Below are 18497 nucleotides of genomic sequence, written 5' to 3'. Positions count from 1 at the left end.
TGTCGAATATTTAGCTTGGTTGGGACGTCATTGGAAGATCAGTAGTGGCGTGGGTAATATTGGAGAAATGTCGACAGATATCGATGGAGCTAGTGAATATGTTATCTAAAATAATCAAATATGTATAAAAAAATGCATGTAATCATATTGTATATAAAATAATAATATGCTTTTTATTTACTTCGGGACTAGGGAGAGATCTGTCTATTCCACTGTTGCTCTCAATATTTGGTTAACTGTTTTCAACGAACATATGCTTACCAATATACCTTAGTAGAGTTAAAAACACATTAACGTAGATAGTACCTATACTAACATCAAACTTGATTTTATATTTTCATTAATTTTACAGGATAGATTTATTATTAATCAATAATTTGAGGGCTAGAAGAGCGTAATCTCAGGTCTCTAATATATTTTATTAGACACAATATAAGTTAAAAATATGTATTATATTTTAGGCCTCACACCACTCCAATAAGACGCGATATCGTTTTCATCACCACTGCTATCGATCACGATCTCCATCACCACCTCCTCGGCCATCTGCCACCTTTGGACTAGTTCAGTAGAGTCTGAACATTTCGAGCAGCAGAAATAATTAATAACCACTGAAGTCTAGTATTAGGATATGACCAATAGACACAAGAAGGAAATGCGGTCCCCGGGGCATATTTCTTTCTACAATATATTCCTTTAAAAAATTTACAAAACATAAAATAAATAATGTTTAAATGTCAAAAAAATAAATCGATATTTAATGCCTAATAATTCTGTATTTAAGATTTATTATATTATATTTTTAAGCTGCTATAATAACACAACTTGTGAGATACCTTATATTACATTTTCAATGATTTTTAACAAGCGAAAATGTTTTCATTTTCATTTAAAGAATAAATAACTACGCAAATTTTTAATTTTTAACAGACCTGTTTTTTTTATATATATATATAATAAATATACAACCTATACTAGCTACTTATAATAATAAGTATATGTGATAAGAGACTTAAAAAAAAAATGGTAGACGTGATTAAGAAGTCACTTCACTGTGACTCTTTGCTTGAGGGGCTTACAGACCTGAAAAAAAAATTATACTAGTTAAACGTATGATAAAAATATAATAAAATTATGAATATTTTACAGATACTAATATACTTATGTCAGGTTAAAGGTTATCTTGAAAAATTTTATTAAGTTTCAAATTAATTTACTCTAAAACTAAATTAATATTTAAAAATGTAAAATAATAATTAATTTGACTAAAATAAACGTTTTTATCATACCAATGTATCTAAAAATAAGATTTAAAAAATGAATGTTTCGAATTCTTCTGATTTTCAAATAAGAACTCTCTTTGTTAATAAATTATTTAGTTTATTTAAAATTCGAATGAGTAATTTCCTAGTTATTAAAATATTTTTACCGAGGATAATAGTCTTTAAAAATGCTTTTACAAAAATATAAAATATACGTAATATTGGAACTAGTATTTATTATACTTGTGCTATTCTTACAAATTATTGATGGTAATACACTAATATTAATGACTTAAATTGTCAAATCACCATATCCCCATATCTTATAAACAATATAAACACATTAACATAGATATTTTATCCTTAGATCACTTAGTTAATAACACAAAAGCTACTAGTACGAAATTTGATTCTGATACTTGAAATCTTTTAGAAAAATTATTTCCTGAATAATTTACAGCTGTAAAGGTGGGTTCTCATTTTAATAACAGAAGTTTGTAACTCCACAGGAGTACAGGACACTCCTTAAATAGTACAACAAATCTCAAGTATTCGAAAATATGGTCTTAAAGAATATTTAAAAATTGCAAAAATCAGATGATAATTAATTGCATTATTGAAGAAAAAAAGGTATATACTGTATACATGGATGGGAGATACTATTATGTACCTCTTCAAATGTGATCGAAGTGTATTCTAGTTAGGTACCAAAGTGGTTACATGAAATGTGGTATCACAACATACCGTGATAAGTGAAACCACAATATAAACATTTACATACTATTTTAGTTTGTGCTTTTTAATAATAACTTACAGACACAGACAGAATAATAGGTAATTGCTAATTTGTATTTACTAAAGTCAATAGGTAATAATAATAATAATAATAATAATAAAGCAGGTAAGTGGATGTCGCTTTGCTGTACAGTAGGTTACAAGTGGGTCTTGAATTAGACTTGAATTCAATGATATAATATCATTGTATAAGAAAAACGATTCTGAGCGGAGACGGTTTGTCAGTATAGATATTTTATATTTTGTTATTATTTATTTTATCATGTAAGTTGAATTAATATTAAAATATTATAATTTTTTATTCGTTTCTATGGTGATAAACAAAGCGTTAGAAATTAAAATCCCATTTTTATCGTTTTTTCGTAATTTTTCATTACTTTTTCCCGTGGCATTAAATAACTATTGAGAAAATCGAAAAATGATCTCTCTAAATACCATCTTGGTCCAATTTGCTAAAAGATAAGATACTATATGTGGAAATCGAAGGATTCCTTCTGGTAGAAATTTTGTATACAGAATATAAAAAAAAAAATAAAAAATAAAAAATAAAAAAATAAACACCATTGTAAAACCACTAGCTTCATCGCTCCGCTCAGAATCTAAAACATATTGAAACTAATTATTTAATTTAAAAGTTGGCAGAACCATTATATTAGTAAATATTAGACTATTTTCTCTATATTATACATTATAATAATACGCTAATTGGTTTTTGACTAATCAAAAAATGTAATTTTTATAGAGAATCAAATAAAACTTGTGACTTGTGATATAAATACTGAAAAATTATTTTATAATGGTCATTAGTCATAATACCATTTGTTAGATGATATTATGATGTAGGTAAACAATAAATAACATTTAGATCAATTTGGATATTCCTTGTTCGCTGGAAAATCGTCAATAGATATAGAGTCCGATTTCACTAAAAAAAACTCCAATATAGGTTTCTAATTTTATAAGATACCCACATAATGATATTAAACATGTGTAAACCTGCGAAAGTGCACGAAGTTGAAGTCGACAAAAGTTGAGCGTGTGCTATAAAATGTATACAATATTATCGAACTGTATGACGGTTGATTATTTGATAAATTATTAATTTTTTTACCATTTGCTTTTATTACTTTTGACTTTTTTCGTTGCTTTTTTATGTTACTATTTTCCTATATAAATTTGTTATTTTTTACTGGGTGAGTGACCGTATTTTTCCCTGTTTATTTTTGCCTCCATAACAACTTGTAATATTCTGCGCAGCGGTTTTTGTTAATTTAAGCTTTGTGTTTTTTGAAACGTGCGTTATACAAACGTTAGTATTGTAATTATAAAAAAATCAACTACTAAATCTGGTGTACCTATATTATCAATACCACCCGAATGGAAAAAATTAACTAATCGAGTTCCGAAGGTATAAATGAAAAATATATCTATTTAGTCTTTCGCAATTGGGAAATTGAAAAATATACTAATCGAGTCCTAGGATTATTTTAATCCTTAAACATTGTTTACACCAAACAATAAAATCGATTTTGTCAAAAATCGTTCTTGTTTAAAAATTGCCATTTTTTCTTGTTTTTCCCGACGCTTTCAAAAAACTATTAGGAACTAGGTTCACTTTTCTTTCAGAAAAGATGCTGATGTCGAAAATTGGAGTATTTTTACTATCCCAAATGTTGATGACAGACAGAAAAAAAGATACATTAATAAAAGCACATATAATTGTAAAAACAATGAATAGCATTTCTATGCTCAGAATCTAAAATTGATTCATATCCATTTCATCTACTTATAATTAGTTATATAATATATTAAAGAATACCTTTTCCCGGTCAGCCGACCAGCCGATGACTATATGACTAAACGGCCATAACATGCACCGCCGCGGGGGCCACTGGCCAATCAAGAGACCCAAAATAATGTTGCACATGCAACACATGAACCTTCTGCTGCATCTGTGCACACGCCTATGTAATATTCGTGGAATTTAACTGTAACCTTTTTTGTTGGGGGAGGGGGGACGCATTTATTGACTCCTTGGATCTTCCACCTGCTCGTTTATGAAATAAATTCATCGATATTTAGTCCTATTATAGGAAATTGTTCCTATTACAGGTGATTAACCACAGAAGTCTGTAGATATAAAAACTTAAGCTTTACTTAAATCATTAAAATATATATTTTTATTTCACCTGACATAATCTACAATAAGTCAGTCGGTAATACAACCTATATTGTAAAGTGAGCCCGTCCATTATTATACACGACAATAACGTATACAGTATTAATGAATATTGAGACTATAATATTATCGAAAGACTCAATAAATCATGGTATTATATTTCTTGTTACGATACATTTTTATGTTCGTTGTGGGTCCGCTATTTAGGAGATCAATCATTGTCAACTATATCGTATTATAAGTAATGTAGCTACGGTACTACCTACAAGTAATTTCCGTTTCACAACACATATTATAAATATAATATTATTATTATATTTCACAGTATAATAATAGACCATTTAGTCAATATAATATATTCGTCTTTAAATTATATTATAAAATTCATATTTCAACAATTTTGCTGGGATTTACATTTATATTTTTGTATTACTCGTCGAATAACACGTATTTTTCTCTTTTTACTTTTTACCGACTTTTTGATTCATTAAAGTATTCTTAATTTTTTCTAATTACAAATTTCAAAATGGATTAGGTATGTATTGTCACTACCCATAAAATCTAGAACACGGTGGTCGCCAGAAAGCAGCCACATATTAAAATTAAAGTATTATAAACTTTATAGATTTAAAACTAAAATGCTAACACACTATAAATGCGTGCTCGTGAAGGCAGTTATGTACAATGTACATGTATTACAAAATGTATTATTATGCAGCTGCTACTCCTGTCGGATTTGCCACCCTTTTATATTATATGCTTATAGTTTTAATTACTCGGATGGTCGGTCGGATAACCTAAAAGTTTGGCTTTTGGAAATTATATACTTAGAATTCTAAATATGATGTTCAAAACATATGCGTAGGACGCGTGCAGTTATTATATTATTTTGTAAGGACCAGAGGGTTAGGTATATTATTATTATAATCATCTGTCAAAATAATAAAAAGTTTTGGTCTGAAAACGTTACATATGTTATAATGCTCGCAAAATTTGATTATACGTAATCGAATTCCTAAACAGACTACTACTACTGATGTCGTTATGAATCCGATTTTGACTGAAGTCTGCAGTTGTCATGAAATGCCAAGACAATGCAGTACATATAATTTTATAAATAAGACAGGCATTATATTATGCTTCTTGAGTTTCGCAACAACAATAATGTGTTTTTTATATTTTAAGTTTTTATGTATTCGTAGTTTATCTGTGATATTGGATATTTTTAAGATATTATACTTATACAAAGAAACTTTTTCAATTGTTGGGCGTTAATATTAAAATTAAAATTGTATTGTCTATTTATAAATAGGGATAAGATGCAAGCAATTACAGCTATCAAGAGTGAATAATCGTAACCAATTTTATTTTATTTAATAAACACAATATTCATAATTAAATTAAATCTAAAATACAAAATATACCGAAAGCTTAACGTTATTACTACACAGTTTACCATTAAAATGTATGATTTATAATAATATTAATTTTAGATTTATTGTTATTTTTACTATACGATACGTCATTTAATACGTTTAATAAAAATTGCATATGATGGAGGGAGGGGTAAAGACCCCACGTATGGCCCACGTAAAACCCAAGGGGGCTTTGCCTTCCACGACCCAGCGAAGGTCACTCTTCTTTGCATTTTGACATTTGATATCTGTAATTTAAAATATTTAAAAATAGAATACACAAAACTCTTAAAAAAATCATTGCACTATGTATTTAATTAATAATAATAATTATTTATTTATTATCTGGTAGCCATGGCAATTATATTATGTGGAAGATAAAATATACAAACATTTATAATTTTAATATAATAAAATAAAATATTAATAAAACAATTAAGTTAAAAGTCAATAATCAATAGAAATTAAATGTATAAAAGCTAATACCTAGTTAAAAAGTTAAAGCTAAGTATAAATATGCACAGGCCTGGATTAACTACATATATGCTGTAAGGTATAGACGGGTTCCTAGGGATTGATAATTAAAGGGGCTATTATTTTTCTAGTTTAATGTTTTTACTCCATACTCGTTACAGCATTCAACATTTAATATGTTGCCCGGCTAAAAATGAAATGCTTTAGCATTACACTAACAATTGAAAATAAATTATTAAATCACATTGATTTAAATATAATGATCAATGATTAGCGCACATAAAGTGGAAAAAAAAATGTTTTAAAGTTTAAATAACTATAATGCTAAACTAGTAAAATACTCAATACTTAAGAGGCCCACACATGCCCATTTTTTTGTTCAAAAACATGCCTTACAAGAAAAATTTATTCCCCGCCTCGTAGATACTATTTGGATAATTTTTTTTTTTTTAGTAGGGAAATTTTTCTAAGTTGAAATGAGATTTAAAAAATTCTAATTTTAAATTTTTTAATATGATACATATGTACAAGCTTTTGTTTATTTTTTATCAGTGTTTGTTTTAAACATTGAAATTAAAAAGTTCAATCGCTTTGTAGAAAATCATTCAGCTCATGTTAACAAAAAAAAAAAATAACGAAATCAGACCATTCTATGATGCATAAAAGTTTTTCCTGTAAAGCGTGTTTGAGCAAAAATACACGCTTTTCATTTTTGGTCGGCGGTGCCGTTGAAATAAGTGCGCCTGGTATCCGTATTCACTAACGCTCACACTAATCATCATTTACGTTTAACCCAAATGCCATAAACGACATAATATGGCCTAAATATTGCCACTTATTAACGACACACGAGTTTGCCCCATAAGATAATGCACTTTTTTCCAAGATGACCTTAATATTGCTATACAACTGGCTATTTAAAAATATGTGCCTTAGGACTTTGGTCAGGCTTCATCCAGCCCTGTTTAGCCGAGCATATATTATATTGGGTATTCAAGACATAATATTGTACGATTTTGTAAGTACGATAAAACGGTTGATATATTATAATACATCAAAGCGATCTACATTCGCGCATCGCATAATAGTTCTCTAAATAATGCATTATGGAGAATATAGATTCCAAATTCAGTAGTGCGAAGGCTCGGAGAATATTGTAGACTAAGATTTATTCAAGGACGTGCCAAAACTTTGTCCGATACACCGAAACGGACTTACGTACATGTTGCAGTGGTGACAACGGTGGTGGTTGAAATCCTTCTGAAATACCATCAAATACTATTACGGTCCGTTGCGCAGTTCATAATAAGCAATATTATAGTATAATATGCACACCAGAATGTTGTAGTAAATATGTAGTTATAAGCGTACGAAGACGAAATCCGTAAGTCGCCGCAGCTAGTTGTAGCTAATTTCTGCAGGTCTTGGCGTCTGTAATACCAGCTCCAATAATATATAATCACCTTTGGGTACTTAAAAAGTTTTGTGTTCACAAATGTTACCAACGATTTCAAACCCTGTTATTGTATACTCCTCGAACTGATAAAATATTACCTATTCGTTGTATTATTTGTCTTCAATCGTACATTTGACATATAATCATTGAATTCAGCCAGATATGTATAATAATATAGCAATAAATAATACAATACACGTCAATCGGTGGAAGATATAAATGCCAAAAGTCAGAACGAGAAAATCAAAAAATAAATCGTATCGTACAAAAGCACCAAAAACCTAGATACCTGCCTGACAAATTTATTATCTGATTATTATAGAGCGTCGAGTTTATGTGTTATAATTATTACATCATTATATTATTGGTAGGGACATGTACCTACTTAGTAAGCATTTGTATTACGTGTCAGCTATACCGAATACGACAAACAATTACAAATAAAGGCATTTTATATTTTTATGTTTAATGAACAAAAATATAGATTTTTAAGCGTATACTAATTATTATTACATTGTATCATGACATTTATTCACGTTTCTATTATTATAGCTTGTTTTAATTAACGTCTTAATAATATATATTACAGTTGTTAAAGGATAAACTATCAACTTTAAGGATTATAGGAATTCCACTCTGTATTGTTAAATTCATAATTATTATTTGAAGCTGATTGCCAAATACTTACGAAAAAGTTGTATAGTGTATAAATATCGAATATTGGGTAAAAGTATTAAGTAGTGTTTTTATAAAATAAGCTTTTAACGTTTAGATGAGCATATTCTTTTGCATCATATATTTTAATTGGTGCTTAAACATACCACAATATTTTTATCAAGGGTACGCATAATTTATGTTTAATTTTTATAAACATAAAATATATAGTTAGGAATATTATTTCAGCTGTGTTTATTAAGTATTATTTTTGTACCCTTATAGTGAATAGTGTTTTTAATTTGATAGTTTTAAAAAATGTTTCTCATGAAATAAAAATAATTATTATTGATTTATTACGAAATATTCACTTTAAAATACGTACACGTGTCAGTATACACGACTGAAGTGAATATTTGAATGAATATTTAATTTTGATTGAAATTAAAATAATAAAATCGAACTTGACTTGATGTTTCTAAATTGTCGAATAATGGTAACATTCATTAGTATACAGTATGTCCCAGAAGTCCCGTATCACCCTTAGTATCTCCGAGGAAAATCAATATATTTAAATGCAGTTTTCTTTATAGTCATAAGTATGGAAATTCTGATTGAATAGCATAATATTCGATTTGTTTTTTCCAAAAATTCAAAAATTATTAAAAAAATTTTTTAGGCAAATAAGTTTTTTAAATTTCCAAGATAGCCATTTTGTTGATCGTATTTTTTCACACTTCAAAAAAAAAAAAATTTTTAATTTAATGAAAATTGTTCAAGTTAGAGCTAATAATTATTGTGAATTGCTAAGAATAATAGTTCTGTTACCCATGAATACGACATTAGCAAAATATGATTCACATGTTAATCATTACAATCACGCTGATTTTTCGGCTAAAATTAAAAATAATAATTAGCCCTAACTTGGGGGATTTTCATTAAATTTCAATATTTTTATTTTTTAACTGTTTTAAAAAATATGATTAACAAAATGGCTATCTAGGAAATTTAATAAACTTATTTTCCTAAAAAAAATTATAATTTTTGAATTTTTGAAAAAAAAAATTTAATATTATGTTATTTGATCAAAATTTCCATACTTATGACTGTAAAAAAAACTGCATTTAAATATATTCATTTTCCACGGAGATACTAAGGGTGATACGGGACTTCTGGTACATACTGTATAATAATTTAGAAAAAAATATCAATATAACCAAGAAACATATTATAACGAAATCTAAATTTGCGTTTATTTTTCACTTAAATAGACAACTCTAACAATAATTCGAAGTAATTATCTCGATTTGCATTCTGACAAAATATTCTAATTTTTCACAATATATATGAGAGATAGACCGTGACACATTTTTATAATTGTATTTATGTAAATGATTAAATATTTAAGTTTGAAATTCAAATAAAATTATGTGTTAAATGTGTTTACAGTACGCTGTCACCTATGAACTACCTATGAACTTTAAAAGTTGGAATGATATTTAATAAAGAAGTAACTATTTCTAAATTAGATTTTAGACACACGCGATGACATACCATATCTAATTTAGTTTACAGTAATAAGATGATGATAATTTAGCTTATAATAATTGCTATTGTATAATATTAATCTGTGTACATTTTTGTAAATATCGTTATTATATAATATTGTTAGCGAATGCCAAAAATATTGTAACACTAAGTTTAGATGACCATTGCCAATGCTTAATCATTTTCACCGATCACCTTGAATCTCAAAATACTTCTAGGGTTAGGTTAGATACCGTGAAAATTGCAATTCTCAAGTTATTATTATTCAGGCTTTACGTTGATCAGTCAGGACACGTTCGATTATATTATATTATAGACATCCTGCCCGGCGTTACCCGTGAGACACGCTTGTGATTATGCGAGCACTATATTTTCAGGTACAATTTGCGAACATAATTACGAATGTCTTATTAACACGTTGTATGTGATGTTCATGTATCATTGATGTACAATGTACATGTGTAGGTTCCTGGGACAGCGTTCGAAAAATTATAGTTAAGAATATCATTTTGGACATTTTCCGTTAATTTACTATATCATTATACGTATACCACATCAGTGACGCCCGCGCTGCCACTCGCTCGCTAAGCTGCGCTCGGACAAAAATATAATCGAAAATATCCCTCGATTTGCTATGCAACACCACAACACCACATGGTCACAAGGTAACCGCCATATATCCACTCTAAACGAGCTTAATAACGACCTTAATTTTATATCTAACGACTTTTCAATTTAAATAGTTGTATACGTATAGCACGTATAAATGTATAATACATATTAAGGGTGGATATACGACGGTTACCCTGTGATCAACTTGAGGCGGTGTTGCATAGCAGGTAGAGGGATATTTTCGATTTTTTTGTCCGAGCGCACCGCAGTGAGTGGCAACGCGGGCATCACTAACGTGGTATACGTACTAACACTTTGGCTCATACTATATCATGGCATGTACTAAAAGTTCTTGGGGAAAAATAAAATCACGGAATAAAAAAACAGTGGGGTATCTGCCGACCAATCACCAATGCTGATGTATCCGATCGGTGTTTGTCTAAATAATATGTTAACATAGAATATGTTATGTTAATGTTATAGTGGCACAATCAGGGGAGTCATTTGGGGGGGGGAGGGGGAGGCAGGGTGTGCAATGGCACCACTAACTTAAAAAATGTTAACAATTGGCCTGCCATTAATACTCCAATGCGCCGTCATATGACTATACATGTTTTCATATATAGGTAATATAAAATATATATATTTTAAGTTTTGTATATGTACAGTAATGACATTAGCTGGTTGCTTTAACTGCTTATAAGCTTTTAATTCTTTGAATTGCTAGCTATTTAAAAGTTGCATTAGTCGTTATGAGTTTCAATTAGAATTATAAAAGGGAAGGAAATAATATTTACATAGGTTTGCATAGGTTTCCTACATTTATATATATATTTTTTAACTGTTTTAAAAAATATGATTAACAAAATGGCTATCTAGGAAATTTAATAAACTTATTTTCCTAAAAAAAATTATAATTTTTGAATTTTTGAAAAAAAAAATTTAATATTATGTTATTTGATCAAAATTTCCATACTTATGACTGTAAAAAAAACTGCATTTAAATATATTCATTTTCCACGGAGATACTAAGGGTGATACGGGACTTCTGGTACATACTGTATAATAATTTAGAAAAAAATATCAATATAACCAAGAAACATATTATAACGAAATCTAAATTTGCGTTTATTTTTCACTTAAATAGACAACTCTAACAATAATTCGAAGTAATTATCTCGATTTGCATTCTGACAAAATATTCTAATTTTTCACAATATATATGAGAGATAGACCGTGACACATTTTTATAATTGTATTTATGTAAATGATTAAATATTTAAGTTTGAAATTCAAATAAAATTATGTGTTAAATGTGTTTACAGTACGCTGTCACCTATGAACTACCTATGAACTTTAAAAGTTGGAATGATATTTAATAAAGAAGTAACTATTTCTAAATTAGATTTTAGACACACGCGATGACATACCATATCTAATTTAGTTTACAGTAATAAGATGATGATAATTTAGCTTATAATAATTGCTATTGTATAATATTAATCTGTGTACATTTTTGTAAATATCGTTATTATATAATATTGTTAGCGAATGCCAAAAATATTGTAACACTAAGTTTAGATGACCATTGTCAGGAAAACTTTTTTTTAAATAAAGCTTAAAATAGCTTATAAATTATAAGATAAAAATGGTATAAAAGTGTAAAACAATATTAGGTATTGTTATATTTGTGTGTATTGCATTTGTTTTAATTAAAAAATTATGGCCGGAATACGGTATTTTTATAACACAGTACTCATATAATATATTCTTACAAATCACTTTTCTATAACATTTCGTATTAAAACATATATGACGCCACGCCCCTGTAAGTAGCAAAGTCAATAATAATCCTATAATTCTATAATCGTTTCCGTGATGCATTAGTGTCAACATTGGCAGTATCAAACAAGTATCGAATGTTAAATACAATGAAAAAATATATTTCATCCGTATAATAATTGTAAAAATATATTTTACCTAATAGTGCTATAAAATTATTAATATTATGTATAAGATTATATAATTACAATACTTAATCATCAATCATATTGTGTAATTGAAAAAAAATGTATTTAAAACTTAGAAACTCTAAATTTTATTTAACGCGAAATCGACAATTAAATTTTCATTTTAAGGATTAAAGTCAGGTTATTATGTTGCCAATTGTATTTTATTTTATTAGGTACCTACTACCTACTACCTACATGCACACCTCTGTTTTTGTTTTAATTTCACAAAAAATATTTCGTTTAGGTAATGTTTAATGTGAATGGTTTTTTTTTTTTTTTAGTAACAAACAACTTTAATGAAGTACTATATTAAAACACTGTATAAACACTTTATAGTTTTGAGTTTATAAAAAAATAAAAAATGTTATAAACATTGTTATAGACAAAACAATAAACAAACATTTATTTTTAACTTAAACAAAATGTTTATAAACATTGTGTATTAACTTTATACTTAACTAAATTATCCCAAAATTAAACTAACTTTTAACTGCTTCTTATTAATACATATTAACTATTAACTTAACCGAGTTAAAAAAAAAAAATCATTAGCTGTCCCAGCTTTGAATTTGAAAGATAATAATGCATTTGAGAGCTGATTTTTATTGTGTTATTGAATTATATAAAATATTTTTCTGGAATAATTTTATAAAATAAAATAAATTTTAATCTCATATTTATTATATTATATGGTGTGCGTTTTAAAAATGCAGAGACTTTGCAAACAATTTATTTGTATAATTGAATTTAGTTTTATTTATTTTTTTATGGAGAGAAGGGGTTGTTTGAGCCACTGTACGTGACTTAGAAAAAACGCGCTTATTAAAATATAATATTGAGTAAAACGTTGAGAGACTTAAGTGATCAAAAATAAACAGAAAAACAGTTGTTTTTGCTAAATACTTCGGGTATATATTATTATAATTGATTTGACAGAGAAGGATAACAATATGGTAGTGTATCGAGGATATAAATATATTTACATAAACAAAATTATTTTAATTTAATGAATTAATTTAATTTTAATTAAACTAAGTAAAGTAACATAAAAAAATATTAAGTAAACGAGACAGTTATCACAGTGATTCATAATAATTATAATTTAAAACGTTCAAGAGTGCATAGAAACTCTGTACAAAGTTTTGCCAAAGACCACGCGAGTGTTGCGAAGTTTGAAAGCAACGATAGGAAGTAGCTTTAAAAATATTATGACGCTGGATGGATTTTAAATTACTGTTTAACTTACAGTCGTAAATATTTTATTAAAAAAAAAGTAGATCTTAGATTCTTATAAAGTGGACGTTTAATTGGTAGGTATTTACCAGCAATAACAGTTACATCTGCAGTATTATGTTCTGTGTTCATATACGCTGTATCTCAAAATATAAGTAGGTGCCTACCTGTTACAAAATAAAACTCCGGTGGTTTGAAATTAAGTTATAATTTGAAATAATAAAAAAATGCCAATAAATAAGAAGAACAAAATAATGCTTACGGAATTCCGTTGAAAAATTGTGGTGAGCCAGAGTTGGATTTTAAGCAACGCAACATTGTGTCATATTTAAGCTCATACGTCATGGATTTATGTCAAAAACATTTTATGCTACTATTACGTTAGAATAATTTTATATATTTCTGAATTTTTCTCCAGGTATTTAAAATTTTTTTATATACTAATTAAAAACTGATCCCATGCACTTAGTTACCCATTCAAAAGGCCAACTCTATACGATTCATTATATTGGTTCAATATTCGTTGTTTAATATATTCTGTGAATTGTGTATTGGTGTACTAAGCTTAATCATTTTCACCGATCAGCTTGAATCTCAAAATACTTCTAGGGTTAGGTTACCGTGAAAATTGCAATTCTCAAGTTATTATTATTCAGGCTTTACGTTGATCAGTCAGGACACGTTCGATTATATTATATTATAGACATCCTGCCCGGCGTTACCCGTGAGACACGCTTGTGATTACGCGAGCACTATATTTTCAGGTACAATTTGCGAACATAATTACGAATGTCTTAATAACACGTTGTATGTGATGTTCATGTATCATTGATGTACAATGTACATGTGTAGGTTCCTGGGACAGCGTTCGAAAAATTATAGTTAAGAATATCATTTTGGACATTTTCCGTTAATTTACTATATCATTATACGTATACCACATCAGTGCGGCCCGCGTTGCCACTCGCTCGCTAAGCTGCGCTCGGACAAAAATATAATCGAAAATATCCCTCGATTTGCTATGCAACACCACAACACTACATGGTCACAAGGTAACCGCCATATATCCACTCTAAACGAGCTTAATAACGATCTTAATTTTATATCTAACGACTTTTCAATTTAAATAGTTGTATACGTATAGCACGTATAAATGTATAATACATATTAAGGGTGGATATACGACGGTTACCCTGTGATCAACTTGAGGTGGTGTTGCATAGCAGGTAGAGGGATATTTTCGATTTTTTTGTCCGAGCGCACCGCAGCGAGTGAGTGGCAACGCGGGCATCACTAACGTGGTATACGTACTAACACTTTGGCTCATACTATATCATGGCATGTACTAAAAGTTCTTGGGGAAAAATAAAATCACGGAATAAAAAAACAGTGGGGTATCTGCCGACCAATCACCAATGCTGATGTATCCGATCGGTGTTTGTCTAAATAATATGTTAACATAGAATATGTTATGTTAATGTTATAGTGGCACAATCAGGGGCGTAATTTGGGGGGGGGGGGGGCAGGGTGTGCAATGGCACCACTAACTTAAAAAATGTTAACAATTGGCCTGCCATTAATACTCCAATGCGCCGTCATAAATAACTTATACATGTTTTCATATATAGGTAATATAAAATATATATATTTTAAGTTTTTGTATATGTACAGTAATGACATTAGCTGGTTGCTTTAACTGCTTATAAGCTTTTAATTCTTTGAATTGCTAGCTATTTAAAAGTTGCATTAGTCGTTATGAGTTTCAATTAGAATTATAAAAGGGAAGGAAAGAATATTTACATAGGTTTGCGTAGGTTTCCTACATTTATATATATATTTTTTTAATGGCCTGGTGAAATGTCAAAATTGGCCTGCCTAAAAGTTTGCACACCCAGAAAAAAAACTGAAATGATGCCCCTGGGCACAATTCATACCCACTTATTTTTAATATAATAACATTTTACTCACGAGTCTTAGATGAAGATTTTAAAGATTATTTTTAATAAATCGTGTCACTCAGCGTCATCGTTTTAATGGATATCGTTCGTACAAACTAGTCATATAGGTCGGTATACAACACACGCCGAAACCAAATATGTTTGTTACACAATATATTTTCTATCTAGCCTCATCGCGCATAATTCTACTTGAAAAAAAAACTACTTAAAATGATAATACTATGACAACAATATATTTTTATCTACCACAGATAACGCCTATGTGATACAGCTATACTGACTTTCAATAATTCTATATTTTATGTTCTGAGAACATTTTTCTCAGTGAACAAGAATGTTTTTACATTTTTTTTTTCTATATTGATTTCACTGAGAAATGATTATTGCCATTTTTTTCAATAAAAATAATGTTATGTGCTATTGAATAAAATAAATATTATTAGGCTGTTATTTAGCGCAATTGGTCTATCGACCCAGAAGAACGTGAAGGTATATTGAAGAAAGGTCCTGCGCAACTTTTTTAATGGACATGGCACTAGTTCTGAAAATTATGCCATTGAATAGCACTAGTTTAACACAGGTTAAATAACTATTGTATATTATGATTTATGACTAATACATTTTAAAATGCCTTAATAATTTTTGTAATTATTACAAAAAAGATTTTAAAACCACAATACTTACCTAATACAATAATTATTTTAGACTAAATTAATATTTTAAGTCACATAACATACCAGTCATGATACATCTATAGTGACTAAATTAATTTAAATTTAAAATAACGTAGTTACAACAATGAATACCTAGTAAGTTATATTCTTGAATATCAAATTGATTAGTGCTTTTATTTCACTAGTTTAAAGGATATGTATGATAGTATAATTCTACTACTTTATTATATTTCGTATCTTATAATGTATATGTATAAATGTATTATGAAATTTTATAATTTGATTACCTGAGTATGTAGTTGTATTCGTAGATACGGGGTTGAAGTCATGGCTTGGTCGCTTGAACGTTGAGTCTTGAGGCTCCTTTAGAACTCATTGGGTTCCTTCGGCGGACTAGCTTCCGTTGACAGACTAGTAATCTGGCGAGCTGTGTCGATTTTGTCACATCCTTATATAGAACGATTTTTTGTGTAATCCCTTCCTTTTCGGTGTGTATCGATTGAACTTAACGTTAAAGTATTTATGTGTTTATGATTTTATTTTGTGCGGTGTGACAAAGGTGCCGCTGTGTTTAATTTATTGTGTGCTTTTTACTGAACGTCTGATAGGAGGGGTCTTTAAGTACAATACAATATGACTTAGAATGCGTTCATTATTTTATAAAGTGAGTGTCGTCTTGTGCCACTGATAATTGATTGTGTTGTTTTTACTAAAAGATCAGAGAGGTGTTAAATATTATATTTTATGTGTTGCGTGTGTACAATGTACATAATAAGGAATGCATATATTATATGCCTAATGTATGTATATGCATTAAATCATCCCATATTTCATATAGCTCGTAGTTATCCCGTGTTTTTATTTAAGTATAGAAATATTATATTACATTAAATAATTACATATAAAATCATTTTATATCTACCATGCTTAATACGTAGGTATAATACCTCGTGGCATAATACAATTTTATGCCACTGTATAATACAAACTCATATCTTTAATATCTAATAGCTAATATACCTAATATTTATATATAATAATATTATCTTGTTCCAAAGATCCCAAAGGTTATTTTATTTTACAAGACTCGTTAAAATACTAGAGAATAAACAATTCTGTTGTGTATAGGAACACTTAATCAAATTAATTTCCGTCTTTACTTGTAGGTAGTCTGTGTTCCGTAGAAATGTTTATTGACAAAGATGAAGTTGGAGATACTATTTAGGTAACATCTTTTTAAACATTTGTATATAATTAATGGTAGTGGATGGAGGGGAAATGATTAATGAATGTATTGCTAAGAGATTTCAATTAATTAATGATAAAAGTTTATTTTGCACTGTCAGATTTTCAGTGTTAGTATACGTGGAAGTAGCTATAACAAAATTATTTCTGAGAATTAATTTGCTTATTGAAAAATATTTTAAAGTGTATCTATAAAATAATGTAAATTAAAGAGATTTAATTAAAAAAAAAAAAACAGTTGCCATGTGATAGATAGATAGAAAGTGAGTAGGTAATTTTAAATACTTGTAACTCATCATACAAAATTCAGAAATAAAGAATTGTCTGATTTTTCTTTTTAAATAAGAGCCCAGAAAAGTATATTATATAACGCATACATGTAAAAAAAAATATCAGACTAAGGATACATATTATACGAGATTTTAATAGATTTTCAGTGAGTGGCATAGTAGATACACATGGTGGAGTGGTGCATTGTACATATTTAATATTATTATTTTTTTTACATTTTTCAAGTTTTAACCGTAGTAAACCCAGTAAGCGGATTAGCTACAGCCAGTATAAATAAAAAGTAAAAATTACAAAAGTTGAAGTTGTACAAATATTATAATAAAATTGTATTTTATTGTCGATTATTGTTATGCTGAAAAGATTTTTTTTTTTTAAATATATTTTTGCGCATATTTTATGTTTTATATTAGTATAAGAACTAAGAAAGGACCTATTTCATTTTATAAACAATTCTTGTGAGATGTGACAACTCTGAATAATAATTAATTTACAATGCACACTTTCCTCACCATGGAAAAATCCTGCGAACGGCACTGTATAGCTCCATTATATTATTAAAGTGGTATTACAGCTGGTTCTAAAAAGTCAAATCGAAAAAATGTATAAAATCAAAAGTGCTTTTAGAGAAAACTTTTTTTATATCTTAATATCTTATAGGTACGCGGTAATTCATCAAGCATGCTCCCCCT

This window comes from Acyrthosiphon pisum, chromosome X, assembly GCF_005508785.2.
Source record: "Acyrthosiphon pisum isolate AL4f chromosome X, pea_aphid_22Mar2018_4r6ur, whole genome shotgun sequence".
Taxonomy (NCBI): domain Eukaryota; kingdom Metazoa; phylum Arthropoda; class Insecta; order Hemiptera; family Aphididae; genus Acyrthosiphon; species Acyrthosiphon pisum.
The sequence above is the reverse complement of the archived record's forward strand: the minus strand, read 5'-3'. Positions refer to the sequence as shown.